Consider the following 15,599-nt stretch of genomic DNA (forward strand, 5'->3'; position numbering starts at 1 on the left):
CTAATTAAGAAGGAGACTTTTATTGACATGTCTATTCCAAACTACAGATCCTGATTCATTGTGACTGCAGGAAAGACCTGGAAAAATTTTCAGGCGTTCGTCTTTAACAGTTTTTCTAATATTTGTGTTGAAACAATACAAAAATGCCTGGATGTCTGCCAGTACATCATTTTAAAAATATAGTCAGTATCTTGACTATCTCATAGTGGTAACCAGGCTGTATTTTTATGTCTGTGCTCTGTACTTATCTTGATTTCCTTGTGTCTTCAGTTTTCTTGCCACTTCACTGCTTAACTCACTCCTACTGCATCCAATAACATTTGACTGAAGCTTCAGATTTGAGTTTCCTTAGATGAATACAGGGGCAACAAACACCAAGCACAAACCGACATCCCAGTTTGGCATAAAAACACGTTCTCATATTTTCATGGGAAAGCGAGTGTACCAGTATCACATATCAGTCTATGCTAACCTAGCTTTGTCTCTGGAGTGTGTGAATAACTCTGACAGTACAGAAGGAGATCATGGAAACAGAAACGATGAAGCTGAAGATTATGGTCCTAATCTCAGATATCTGGATATTGGTCTGGTTAAGTGAAATGTACTGAAGAGTACTAAAATCCAACACAATCTCCTGAGTTCATTAAATTTCTTGATTCTGTGTCTGAGTGCAGAGAATATGTGAGATCCTTGGGGTCAAGGCTAGCTTTGTGAAAGTCAAATTCGTCTTGAGGACCCAAATGCCGGAATCATAGACAGATGTAAATGAAAAGGGAGCTTTTAATGCTGTTTAGTCTTAAGGACACACATTCTAGGGAAAAAAAGAAAACCAGGAAATCCACAAAGCCAAAACTTACTTGGAAAATAAAGCACAGGGTATCCAAGATTAGAATACAGGAAGGAAGGATACAACACAGAGACAATGTTTACACAAGTAGTGACGAGAGGAAATGAAAGAGGTGGGAAATAAAATACAGCTGGGGATACTCAGGGAATAAGCAAGGGCAGAGACAGGAAGTAAAACTACACGACATGGAGGAAAAACAGAGGCTGCTTTCCAAAACTCCCTCCTACCTCCCTTTCCTAAACTCTTTCCTTTCCTTTCCTTAACCTTGATGATGTTTTCATTGAGGTCAAGGAAAGATGGGTATGAGAATTGATGAGGGCTTAGGACAAGAGAAGAGTGATGTGCTGAGAATTTGCCTTTTAGTGTGAGAATATTTAAATAAGACAAAAATGTAAATAAGAAAGATTATGGCACAGTTTCCCTTCTCTTGGTCCACAACCCCACCCAACTAAGCCATTATAAAGATAAACTGAGGGTTTCCTATTAATTTTTTCTTTTGCCCATCATCTACCAGAAAGGAAACTGATTAACTGAAAATAAATAGTACACACTTCAATTATTCTTAATTCAATTACAGTAAATTTAATAAATTCCGAAATTTTGAGTGCTCTGCAGTAACTAATAATGCAATGTGCAACGGAATCAGTTTAATAAAGTAAAATATTAAAGCAACTATTAAACTTAAGGGAAAAATATATGAGGTTTTCATGCTTTCATCATTAAAACATTCGTGACTTTGCTGACAAGCCTGGAAACACATTATTCCAGTCATAAATCCGAAGAAGCAGATTCCAAAATGACTGGAAAAAAGGAAAAAGTTGTGCCGGTGTTCACAGGAAGGTATGTAACTATGGCCCCGTTTTATTGACAATGACAGATGCCCAGACAATGGTTGGCGATCTTATGCAGGTCACACATATATTTACACATGCTAGTCACCAGCTAAGTCAATTAATTTAATTAATTTTATAATTAATTTTATATTTCTGTGATATGCATCAGTGACAGAAACATTCAGTCTTGTACTGAAAAATGTTTATGTGTTTCTCTATTAGAAAGCACAGTCCATCTTGAGGATTTTAAAATTAACTAAGCTACTGAAGGGCTTTCACGGTCTGTTGAAGTCCACCTTCTTTTGGTTGGCTGCTCTTCACAAGCCAGAATTTGAACAGCACCTGATTGGGGCAGCCAGAGCTGTGTGCTTGACATGATTGTATCAAATTATCCACTCTCACTGACATTACATTATGCACAACCAAGAGTAGGAAAAACTTCTAGAATTAAGAGCAGTCTGAACTTTCAGTTTTTATGTAACACTCCCATGTATAATAATGGGTTTCCTATAAAAAAATACCACAAAGCACATAGCGTCAGAGTTAAAACCACCGAAATACCTTCTCTTAGCCATGGGATATGTCCCATCTGGAAAATACTCAAAGAGAACTAAAACCTCATTACTTCAAGCTGAATCAGACTGGCAGCACTTCTATTAAGTAAACATCTGGATTATCTGGATATGAGAAACACTGTTACATACAGAAAGTAAGTGAAGCATATTACGTTCAGAATAGATAGACACTTGTATTTTATAGAATAGAATAGAATAGAATAGCCTTTTGTTGTGATTGTACATGTCCAACAACATTGTGGGTGCTTCACACCAACTGTGCTGGGATAAACTAGAACTAGCACACACATACACTTACACTGATAAGCATTCACACATCCCCCCTCCCCTTCCAATGCCTTCGATGCTTGTTGCCTCCTGGGAACACGAGGCGGGTCTGGGCCCGTGCTGGAGAGTTGGCGCAGTGGCAGGATGGCTGCTGTGTTGCCTGGGATTACTCCTTATCCTCTACCCAACCCTGTTGCTGGTCATGTGCTCTATAATGTTGTACTGTGGACGTTTATGTGCTTTTCTGTGCAGAGTTTTTTTTTGTTTCCTGTTCTCATGCTGTCCTCCTGTAGCCCAGCATGAGTAGAGGTCTCTTTTTTTCCTCTTTTCTCATTGTAGTGTCCATTTCAGTGTTTTTTCTGTAATGCAACCGTTCTCTGACTTGTATCCCCATGTGATGTCTGTGTTGTGTGTGTAAGGTCGGGGGCGGGTTCATTCCACTGCAGGGCAACCTGCATGTGGCGAATAAACTTTGAACTTGAACTTGAACTTGAACTTGAGATAGCAAAAAGGAGAAATTTATACAGTCAAGAAGGATATATAAAAAACGAGAGAAAGGTACACAACAGAGTACAAAAGAGATGCAAAGTGCTCAGACGTAGTGCAAAGAAAAGACTTGGTCTGAAGAGTTTGTGTGTGAGTGACCTGAGTGATCAGGGTTAGTCATACCATGGTTTAGTGTGGGGTGTGGGAGGATAGTGTTTACTGACAGTCTGAATGACCTGGGTGAAGAAGCTGTTTGTGATTATGGTGGTGTGGGACCTGATTGACCTGAGGCACCGACCAGAGGGCAGCATGTAAAACAGGAGGTGAGCAACGTGCAAGGGGTCACCTGTGTGGCAATGTTTTTCTTGAGACAGGAGGATCTGGCAATGGCCTTAAGGGGTAGCAGGGGGCAGCTAATTATTTTTTGGCCAGAGTTAATTAAATTACCCTCTGTGCAGCGTTCCTGTTCTCAGTCGTGGCTCCTGTGTACCAAACACCCAGGCAGTAAGAGAGCATGCTCTCCGCTGAGAAGCGGAAGAAGGCCAGCAGCAGCTTCCAGTCCAGGTTATTCTTCTTTAGGACACAAAGGAAGTGCAGCCGCTGCTGGGCCTTCCACTGGACATTGGTGTTGTGAGTCCAGGTGAGATCGGTGGAGATGTGGGTGCCCAGAAACCTGAAGATTCCACCCATTCTCCATTTACAATCAGAGGGAAGTGCATCTGTCCGTGCCTCCCGAAATCCATTATGAGTTCTTTTGTTTTATGGACGTTCAGCCTCCGCTTATTTTCTGAGCACCAGCGGGGTAAGTTCTCTACCTCTCCTCTGTACGGTGCATCTCATCCATCCATGAGCCCAACCACCGTGGTTTCATCGGCATACTTGGCAATGATGTTGGTTGGGTGGGTTGGTGTGCAGTCATAGGTGTAAAAGGGGTAAAGTAGTGGGCTGGGTGTTCATTTGTGTCAGCTGTTTCCCCATGTGTTTCCACTTCCTCTGATCACCTCCTATTTAATCTGTGTGTGTTTCATTCAGTGGTTGTCAGGTCGTCTGTGTTCCCTATACCATGTCAAGTGTCACTTAGGTATTTCATGATTCAGCTCAGGTCTTGCTCATGCACCATGTTTGTGTTGCTTTCTCATAGTTCTTGCATGCACCTGCTCTGAATCATGTTTATGTCTTATGTCACAGTCATCATAGTTTAGTTTCTGCTAGTTTAGGTGCTGGTTTAGTTTTTGCCCCTCTCGCTTTTGCTCTGTTTGTGTACTCTTGTTATCAGCTATAATAAATGGCTCGCTTTGAGTTCAAGTCACATTTCACACTCCATTTTTGGGTCTGCATTTGGGTCGAGTATTCACTCTCCACACAGTTGGCTCCCACTGCCTGTTACACCCTGTGGGCAACCAGTGCTGAGTGACAGTGGGGGGAAGAGGTGGGGGCTGAGTTGGACTGATTAAGGCTGGTTGGTGAGGAGCTTAATAGTTACTCTTTTTGGATAAGCCATAAAAAATTATGTAAAATTATCAAAGCACACATCACAGCTGAAAACATCACAGTTCTACAGATCAGATTGAGGAAATGTTAGATTCCAGGGCCAAGCCTGGAATCTGTCTGTGCGAGGCTGAATGCTTTTACTGTTGGATTGGATCTCTGTTTAAAGAATTCCTTTGCTCTTTTCTTGAAACCTTTCCCAAAGATAATGAAGAGATCTGGCTTAAGGACAAGGACACTGTTGAAGAAGGCTAAATATAGAGAAATGTGTTGGTAGATGACCAGTATGAGATGACGCCTTAGAAAGTCAACTATTTCGAGCACACTTAGTAACTCACTTAAACGGAATATTATCCAGCAGATCAGCAATGCCAGGAGAACTGCCAGGAAGAGAGTGGTGGCCTTCTCCTTTGGTCTGTCCTTAACATACCGTAATTAAGGTATGTTTCCAAAGATGAAAGACTGATCTGGTCATATTTACCATGAGGTAAAAAGGTTCTGGGACGTATGGCTATTGACGGTGGCTTACCAGTACTAGCAAGCCATAAAAGACCTTCAAGTTTGTCAGCTGTCCATCTAGTGTCTTCCACTTATCCTTAACAGGGTCAAGGGGGCCTGGAGTCTGCCCTAGCTACCATAGGACGATAGGTACATTTAAATTGGTTTGTGGAGTAGGCTACTTGGGTTCAGTTGTGGCCCTGCTGCAGTGTAGCCTCCACAATTCTAAACAGGAGCACAACTAGTCATGTTATAGTTATGCAACTGTGAATTTTGGATTTCTTAATCACTCTTTGAAAAAATAGCCTGGTAATCTGCTAAGTTTTGCTAACTGCTGGATATTTATTTGCTGGCAAGAGAGCTGAATGTCTATAAAGGCCAGTGTTCGATTAATAAGAAATTTCCAGGAATCCTGAAAATATTATTTTTAATATTATTTTAAACATCAACAAAACTATAAAAAGGTAATTTATGTTCATGAAGATAAAGCAGTAATTCAGACAACTTGCATAATGGATTGCTTTGCCTGGGAGCATACTGAACTTCTGAACTTCAGCTTTGTTGAACTTAAAGGTCTTTTATGGTTTGCTAGTAGTGGTAAGCCACCGTCAACAGCCATACGTCCCAGTGTTTTGCACAGGACAGTGTTTGTGTAAAATTTGGCATTCTTGTCAGATCATCATCACTATTTCTGGGAAATAACAGTGTTTGAGTGTGAACTGATAAAGAGTGTCATACAGAGTACTGCCTGCTCCCATGGTAAAGTAGTGTTGAGAGTCCCAGTTTTGTTATTGACTTTTACTGTATAAATCTGGCTTTCCTTTGAGTTGATGGATGGGTGTCTAGCTTATCTTTTCCTAATTGATTGTATTCTGGCCATTCATTAAAAAGACAAAAGTATTTCTTATCCAATTACTTGATTAATCGATGAAATAATCAATATATCACTCAATTACTAAAATAATCAATAGTTGTTTTATAAAATATCTGACACTGATGTGATCAAGAAATACACCTAACTGAAATGCATGGTTTTTCTCAGGATTCAGATAATATTAAAAGCCTTTATTGCTCATGTTGTGTCAAAATTCAACACAACTGAGCTTAAGTCTCCTAATTCCCTGTCTGAGTACAGAGAATTTATGACGTCTTTGTGCAAAAGAGACAGAAAATACTTCCATTTGTTTTTTTGGGGGTTTTTTTGCATGTCCCGTTTGGTTCTTTTCCCATCAGAATTATTGTCTAAAGGCGAAAAAAGATGCCCAACTGATTTACTTTACCAAATTGACCATCCCAGCCTTGCCGTAATGGTCTATTTGATTTACCTTTTATTGTTTATTTTATTTATTTTTTATTTTCACTTGCTAGATACGGGACAGACTTGAAGAAGGGGACAGAGCGGGGGATACTGAATACTTCCATTTGTTAGGAGACCTGGGTCATCGACCAAGAGTTTTGAGTTTACATTATTATTGAACTTTTATTTTGATATTATTCGTCATCTCTAGTCTTTTAAGCCGTGTATTTTCCTCTGTCCGTGTTGCGATCTACCATCTACCATGCTGTGTGTTTTCCCTTTCAACTGGTTTGTTGTTTATTTTATGTTCTCAGTTCAGTTAGATTTCTGTTTTCTAACATCCAGCAATAAAGCTGAGATTTTTGAGTTAACGTTTGCCTCCAAGTGTCTGTGCATTGGGCCCTCCTTACCACCACTCCTGCCTGCACATCAGCCTTCATATAACACTATTAGTAAACGCTTCAGTTTTCTGTGTATATGTCCTATTAGGCTTGAACACCTATTTTTCTTTTCTTTTTTGAATTGGCACCATTTTTCTTACACAACACAGCAACAATGCAACCATGTTGTGATTTGTTACAGTTTTGGAAATAAAAAACACCTGGAATTATAGAAAGCAAAAATCTCAAACTTGTTAAAAACAACGTCACTAATTTATCTAATAAGTAGTAGAAAGAGAATAAATTAACAGAAAATAAATAGTATACACTTCATGTATTCTTAATTCAATTATTCTGGAGATAATTGCTGCAAGACAAATGAGTTATACTTGACACAATTAGTACAATTAGTAAAAGAATGAAGACAAAATGTTGATTCTTCAGCAACAACTAACGATACAAGCAGCAGAATCACCACAAACCTGTTGCATTTAGTAGTTTAATGAAGTAGGAATCACATGCATCATTAAGTGACTATACTCTATGGCAAAAGATGTATATAGTTTTATAATTTTTTATCATAATAAATATCAAGACTTTTGATAAGACCTGTGACACATCTCATAAGAGTAACAATCAGAAAAAGCAGATTCCCAAAGTACTGGAAAAACGAAGCAGTTCCACCAGTTTTAAAAGCAGGAGAGCATGTTTTGGTATGTATCCTTGGCTCTAAAGACATTTCCCTTCTCTGCTAAACAATAGAGTGAGTGTTCTCCAAAGACAAAAACTTAGCCTGCTGTTTTCTTCTTGTTTTCCTTCTTTTTCCTGTAGTTGTAGTAAAAACGTAGCAGTGCTCAGTTTGAATTTACTGTTCTTACTGTATTTATTAGAAAAACAAACTTATTTCTGTTTGTTTTTCTCTAGAGCTCTACGAGCTTTCCATTCTCTATTACTGACAAATATAAAAAAGGGACAAAGGGATGGCAACTTTTTTGTGTGCTACTTGTTACTGTTTAGCATTTAAATATATTAAATTACTGATATTTACAACACAGATTTGCTGCTGCTTAAGAGAATTTAAATTAAATGCTTAAAGATCTCTTTATCATATGTGTATGCCTGTTAGTGTAAAGGTTCTTTTTGTATTTGGATGTAGCGTGTCAAAAACACCAAACATGTTGAGACAAATCCAGATAACAGTCTTCAGCCTGGATGGTGACAGATTACATTGGGCGTAATCTGTGATCGTCTCAACTGTTCTTGGATTTGTCAAAATCGTCTCTGCTGGTAAGTTAACTGAAGACGTTTTGCTTTTCAGAATGTTTCTACAATTTATCATTTAATACTATGATGTAGAAAACACTGTCAATGAAGAACAATGATTTACAGTTTTTAAATTTTAATCAACCTATCAACTATTTTGACTACTGAGAACAGAGGTGAAAACACAATAAAGTACAAAGTAAGACAAATTAAGCATACGACCTGTAACGTTGTCTGTCTCTGTCTTTGGCTTTCTTAACTTAAAGGAGAAAGTAATCTGATATTAAAGTGATGCCAGACAAGGAATATGCTAGCTGAATCCCTCTATCAGCACCTCTTTCACTCTTCAGTGAGCCCTTCTCTATTTTTTCCTCATGTGCGTCTCTTTGCTATATTTATTTCTCGAGGTAGTTTCCCATGTTCACTTTACTCACTTGGAGATCTAAATAAAGTTTTCTGTCACTGACCTAACACAGGTGGGTTTTTTTTTATAAGACGCTGTCAGACTCTAACACATGGTCAAAAGGAGCTATAACTTTCTTTTTGTAGCTGCTTGTAGCGAGACCCCAGAAGCAGCTACAAAAAGAAAGTTATAGCTTGCCTTCAAGACTTTGAAAAGGACTAAATCATATCATCGCCTTTACCCAGGGGATGCCATACCCTGCATTTATGGACTTCCTAAAATCCACAAGGAAGCTGTCCCACTCAGACCCATAGTCAGTAGCATAAACTCCACTTACAACATTGCAAAACACCTTGCTACCATCCTTACTCCTCTCGTGGGGAACACCCCACACCACATCAAGAACTCCACCGACTTCACCGACAAGGTCCAGAAACTTACCCTGGATCCAGATGAAACCATGGTGTCCTTTGATGTAGTCTCTCTCTTCACTTGCATACCCACCACGGAGGCAGTGGAGACTGTCAGAAAACGACTACAAGAAGACAGCTCCTTAGAAGACAGGACCAACTTTATACCCGATCAGATCTGCACACTGTTAGACCTCTGCCTCACCACTACATATTTCAAATACAACGAAGGCTTTTACAGACAAAAACATGGCTGTGCCATGGGCTCCCCTGTGTCACCTATTGTAGCCAACCTTTACATGGAGGAAGTGGAAAGGAAGGCTCTTGGCTCTTTCAAAGGAAGAGTACCCAGCCACTGGTACAGATATGTAGACGACATCTGGGTCAAAACTCCTAAACACAAACTTAACAATGTGGTGTATGCTGTACAGTGCAGCGAGGAATGCTCAGACCTCTACATTGGAGAGACCAAACAGCCACTTCACAAGCGCATGGCACAACATAGAAGAGCCACCTCCACGGGACAAGACTCAGCAGTCCATCTGCATCTTAAGGATAAAGGACACTCTTTCGAGGATGCCAATGTTCACATTTTGGACAGAGAGGACAGATGGTTTGAAAGAGGAGTGAAAGAAGCCATCTATGTCCACTGTGAGCGACCATCTTTGAACAGAGGCGGTGGTTTACGACACCAACTCTCTGCCATCTATAATCCAGTTTTGAGATCCCTTCCCAGACGCCTTAACACCCACTCACATCCTGGGCCAGCTGACCTCAGGAAATCGCATGATAAGGTGGGGTCAGGTTTCACAATGAGCTCACCCGAAACCCTGGCTGATTGGGACCCACACCCGTGTTCACACCTTGGCTCATGTGATTAGAGGATCATCAGGGGGTCCTTTGGTCCCTCTTTGGGGGAAAACTCCCACTGGGTTTAAATCTGGGACTCCCCACCATTTGACCTTAGAACTGAAGAAGCTTCTCGGATGAGAGGTGAAACGTCTTCAAGCAACTTAAAGAAGTCCAGACGCTTTTCTTTGCAAGCTCCTTTGACTACGATGACCTGGATGACTGAGAACCTTCACAGACACTCTAACACATGGTTTGGACACATGTTTAAAAAGAAATACTGGCCTGGTTACACAGCTTGTCACATATAGGAAGCACAAATGACTTAAAAAAGTACTGGTTACACCAGTTTTGCAACAGAGCAGTTACTACCACCATATTAACAAACAATGGGTGATTGTTAGTTTGACTCATTTATTCAAAGGAAAGAGCCATTTGTCAATTAAAAAATAATAAAAATAATCACCTGCAGAAAAATAAATTGAGGATTAACCCTTTCAAGCTCACCATAGAACCAAGTCTGCCAGAACTTATCTTTACATTTTTACATGCTGTAGTGTACATTTTTTTTGAGCATTTCAAATTGCTATACATCAATACAACCACTATATCCTAAATTTTAAGTCCATAGTAACTACATAATGTCACGGTGGGGTGCACCAGTGTGTTTGTTAGAGCGGACCCGAAAGCAGACACTGAAGGAAGGAGCTGGTTGCAAACAGAAGGTGAGCCTTTATTTCGGCTGAAAACATGAAACTATGAAACCCCAAGAAAAACGATGAAAAACTATGACCGACTATGATAACAAAAGACTATGACTATGACTCAGACTGTGACTGGAACTGTGACTAGATGACATGAAGGAAATTGGCAGATGTCCTGACAATGAACAGTAAGAGACAAATGACTTAAATACACACATGAGGTGATCAGGGGAAGTGAGATAAAGAGCTGACCAGGATGAACATAATGATGCACAGGAAATGTAAACTAAAACACAAACACATAGAAACTGGACTTTCAAAATAAACAGGAAAACATGACAAGACACAGCCATGACAGCATTAACCAGGCAGACCAGAAACATGACAGATAAGACACAGTAATCAACAAGGGGAACTTTAACACATGGGAAGATGACCCAAAGGAGACCTACTAAACAATGAACAATAACTACAACTAAGGAACCTAGGATCTAATGGCAAAAGGACTAACTATAAACAATGAATATCAAAATACAAGAAAACACAAAGCGCTGGGTCATATGGGGACAGTCAGATGCACGGACTGTTTTAGTCACTCTTAAAAGAACAGCAGAGTCTTGAAGATATAAAAAAAACAAAAAACAAAAGTTTAAAACATTGCTATGGCTGTTTGTGATCTGCAAAAGGATGACAGTGCATGAGCATATAAAAATGGAGACCTGAAATATAAATGTTCATCTCTGTGTCAGCTTGTGTTGTTTAAGTGTGCTATGTAGCTAAAATGGGCAGCCTGTCATGATGACTACGGCTCCTATGTCCAGATTCTGAATACTGTGCCTGCCTCTTCCCACCTGTGAGCAATCACTGGATTTGCATTTAAGACCAGCCAGTATTTTCAGCATATCGTGTTACTCCTTGTATTAGCTTTGCATCTCCAGTTTTCCTTTGCTCAGGACCAGCATACTTGTCGCTCTTCTGGTTTGACTAAATGTGGTCTACTTCGCCATCGCATAACTGCTGCAAACTCACCCCTCTGCTTTTTCAGCTTGATGATTCCTTTTATTGATCTGGAAATAACTAAAGCTCGGACATCTTGCCTGCCTCCCCTCCTGGATCACTGGTCACGAGTGAAAAGGTCAAACATCTTGTTTCACTCATCTCACGCCCCACCAAGGCACTTGCTAGGTTGCTTCCCCCAGAGGTCTTTGTTTTCCTGCTTTTCAAGTAAGCATTGTGTCAAGATTAAATTACTGCCGGTATTACAGAAATAACCCTCCTCTCCCTGTGATTACAGTGACTCCACTCCTGAGACGCTTGCTCCTACCATGCTTTCATGGTTAAGACTCTTGAGTTAAATAAACCTTTTGGGTCCACTCCATATATTTATGTAGCTAATCAGTCTGCTGAAGTAACTATGATGAACAATAATACTTGACCTAATGCAGCATCAGACATGACTGAGACATTATTTACACACCTGCACTGCATAAAACGATTTTCAAGGAAGTAAAAAAAAACAAAACCTTGTTTATGCATATTTTTTCTTATTTTTCTATCTAAGAAAAAATATTCTTAACAAGCAAGTTTTGCACATTTTAGGAAAATATGTCTGACTTTTTCTTAATAAGATATTTCAGCTCATCTTGAGCTTTATTAACTGGTTACAGGGTATGGCAATGGTTTGTTTGAAATTCCACAATAAGAATAACATCATTTTTCTTATTTCAAGCGTAAGGCCACATAAACAACTTTTCAGTTTGAGAAAAGAGCCCTGTGCAGCATGTCTTCCCCTCTCTCCCTCAGCTTTCCTGTCAATTCTTCACTGTCACAATCAATAAAGGCCTAAAATATAGGGGAAAAAAATTAATGACACTAAAGTTTGTCCTATAGAAAGCTTTTGTTTTGTTTGTGTGAAAATCTCAGGCATACAGCAGATTCATTTGCTAGTTTTTCGGATTCCCAACGACCCTGAAAAGAATAAGCAGAAGAGACTGGGAGGATGGATGGATGGATGGATGGAGTAGAGCTGTTTTTGTAGTGTATATGAGCTATGTAGTTGCGTTCTTTCATATCCCTATGTAAGTTGATGGTGTTGCCACAGAGGAAAATTTCCTTCCAACATGCATCACTGTTTGCAGTTTTTCCATATACAAAAAAGGCTATGAAGTACCTCTACACCATACTTTCTCACGCACTGCAGCCTGCATGTTGCTGCTCAGTGCCACTGGGTCAGGTGATCACTAGACGAGATAAAATGACAAATATACAGTATATTGAGTCTGCTCTTTAGATCCTGCAAAAATCCAACTGTGAGAGATCGTCCTGAGTCTTTGACTTTGTGACTTTTGTATCTTTGTTTCACTTTTAGTCTTTTGTTCTGATTACTTTTATACTATAGGTTCCATTTACATTTTGAGTATTTGTTTTTACTTCCTTGTGCCTTTCATTTTAATCCTCCTCCCCTAGTGTTTCATTGTATATTAAGTCTTCTTAACCTGCGTAGTTGCTTCCTGTTTTACTTTGATGGTCATGTGTCTCTGGTGTTTTGTATAAAATTTTACCTCCCAAATCACTTTCAGCTGTGTTCCCCATACACTACCCCTCCCCTCATTATCTTGTGTATATTTTGTCTGAGTCTCCTCTTTGTTCTTTGTTGCATCACTCGCAGTCCTCTTTCCTTGCTTGGTGTACTGAGAGATCTGGAATTTAGTTTTACTGGCTTTGTTCTGTAAACTGTAGTGGACTTTTTTAATTCACTGAATTCTTTAGTATTAAATGCTGATTTGAGTTTAGTTCCTGTTTGACTCTTGCATTTTGCTCCTCAAAACGTTAATGCTCGTGACCATTTCTAAACTTTAGATTAAACTTAAATCCTTTCTTTTCATAAAGCTTAGAGTTGGGCCTAAATCATGTGAACCTTAACCATCCCTTATTTATGCTGCTCTAGTCTTATACAGTTAAGGGCGTTGCTACAGTTCACTGCGCATTTCTTCACCTATATCTTTTTATTCATCATGGGTTTTAATGCTAATACCACAGAAAAAAGATAACAGTTGTCATGTTATCTCTTTAGTTTTCACTTTTGGTGTATATAATGGTTTATTCATTTGCTATATAACTGGAGCTGTTTCTCATTTGGGCAGGTCAGTTTGTTGAGTTATGTTTTTGTTAAGTGACTTTTGAGTAGCGTTCTGTTAAGGTAACCTCTTTTATGGGCCCACTTGGTTCTTAAAAACTTTGTTTGTTATTTTGAATTTTTGTAATCATCTTGTCCTTTTTGGGGGTATAATAAAACCCATTTTTTTGAAGATTACATTTGTCCCTGTGTGTTCCTGGCTGCTTGGGTCATGACACCCTTTTTCACATCCTACAGTGAAAATAACAAAGTTTGGAGTAAAATGTCAGTCATATATATTTCATCTCTGTCATATATTTTATATTTATGATTGAGCTCTTTGTATATATTAGAGCTAATTCATATATTTTGTAAACTTTGTAATATATTGCATTATTTAATCTAGTTTAGTCTGTTACTGTTCTTATTGTCTATTGTCTCACTGTAAACACATAATTTCCTTAGTGAAGTATTCTGATTCTGATTACACAGCTGACAGAACTTTAAGCATCTGCAGAGACAGCATGCACCCAGAGGGGTTTTATAGCTGAATGTATGCAGACGCAATCCCAGCAGGCAAAGCCTGATCTTCATCAGGCAACAAAAGCAGTTTTTAGTGGTCAGATTTGAAGACTCCATTTCTACTTGTGCATGTTTCTAAAATAGAATCACCGTGGCGATTGCTTTAGTCTCTTCGGGTTGGTTTTCATCTTTGCCTTGTGTTGTCAACTCAAAAAACAAAGAGACTGTATTTGTGTTCTTATTAGGATAGTAATTTGTTTTGGTGCATGTAGGTTTATATTGTTATTTAGTAATTTTGTGAAAATGTTTATCAAATAAAGGTTTTCCTTGAGTATTACATTCACCAAAAAAGTCTCTTGAGTCACTGATGTTCACAGCACAAACACTGCATATCATCATTTTCACAGCTCCTTGTATTCTAATGCAACTTTTTTAAATTTTGTTTTAATTATATGTGTTTGCTTTAGCATAAATGTTCTAAAACTGTTTATCAAAACATAAATAGTTTAATTAATAATCTCCAGTTTAGATGCTGGTTTTCAAAACTTGTAAAGCTGGCAGGTTAACTGAAGAATTTTCCCTTTATGTTTTTAGAATTATTCAGCAATTCAGTCACAAATAATGTGGAAAAACAGAAACAAAAGGAGCAGAACAAAGTTAAAACAGAAAAGTAAAAAAAAAAGAAAACCAAGCCAAATTAAACATGTGCATACTTTGCTGGCAAAAGATTCTGTCTCTAGAAAAAGACAACATAAAACCATCAGGTACACTTTTCTAGTACCTCTTACTAATGTCTTTGTTTGCTTAACTTAAAAGAAAAAACTGATATCAAAATAATTTTAGACAAAATATGCATCTTCTCTGCGTCATCGCTTCCTCTGTGTAGTTAATTCCTCTATTTTTCTAAAGAAATGTCTTCAGAAATACGTAAATATTTGTCATGCCCTTGTGGGCTCTTCCAAAGAAAACTGTCTGTCATCAAACCAAAATGTTGTATTCTTGCTTAATGTATTTACAAGCAACCTCAGCACATAGGAGGTTGTTGTTACTTTTTGGACGTAGGATCGACAACAGCTGAACCAGAGTATCACAGTCTTGTTAATCATGTGTAAATTCTGAACTCAAACTCGTGCAGTCCCAGCTATCAGACTCAAGTGTATCCACATGGACCTGAGCAGCCATCTGTCAAGATACTGTCTCTGGCCACCTGTCCAGCCCCCAGAGAGATCCTGCAACCTTTGTTACCAGCTCACTCCTCAATCACCTGAAAGGTGCCAATCCAGATGTGGATGTTCTGCCCTGCCTTGTTATCACCAGCCACTCGAGAGGCCAGAACCTGTCTCCATAATGTTTTTATTTGGATCTGTATCCTTCTACTATATATAGGACTGACAGCTGTTGTCAGTCCTACGTTCCAAAAACTAAAACAACATCCTATTTGCCGAGGATGCTTGTAAATACACTAAGCAAGAATCCAACATTTTGGCAAGTTTTTCTTTGGAAGAGACCACAAGGGCGTGAGAGAGAGAGAGAGAGACGCAATATAATTTAGCTGATTTATGATAAAGAATGAAAAAATAATGTGGTAAGTGTTTATATTTTCTGTAATGCTTACATCATCTTCCTTTGCCTTATTTGATGAAAAACAATAGGAAATGTGAG

This window comes from Diplotaxodon limnothrissa, linkage group LG19, assembly GCF_057381915.1.
Source record: "Diplotaxodon limnothrissa isolate DT_005_m linkage group LG19, D_limnothrissa_male_GT1.1, whole genome shotgun sequence".
Classification (NCBI taxonomy): domain Eukaryota; kingdom Metazoa; phylum Chordata; class Actinopteri; order Cichliformes; family Cichlidae; genus Diplotaxodon; species Diplotaxodon limnothrissa.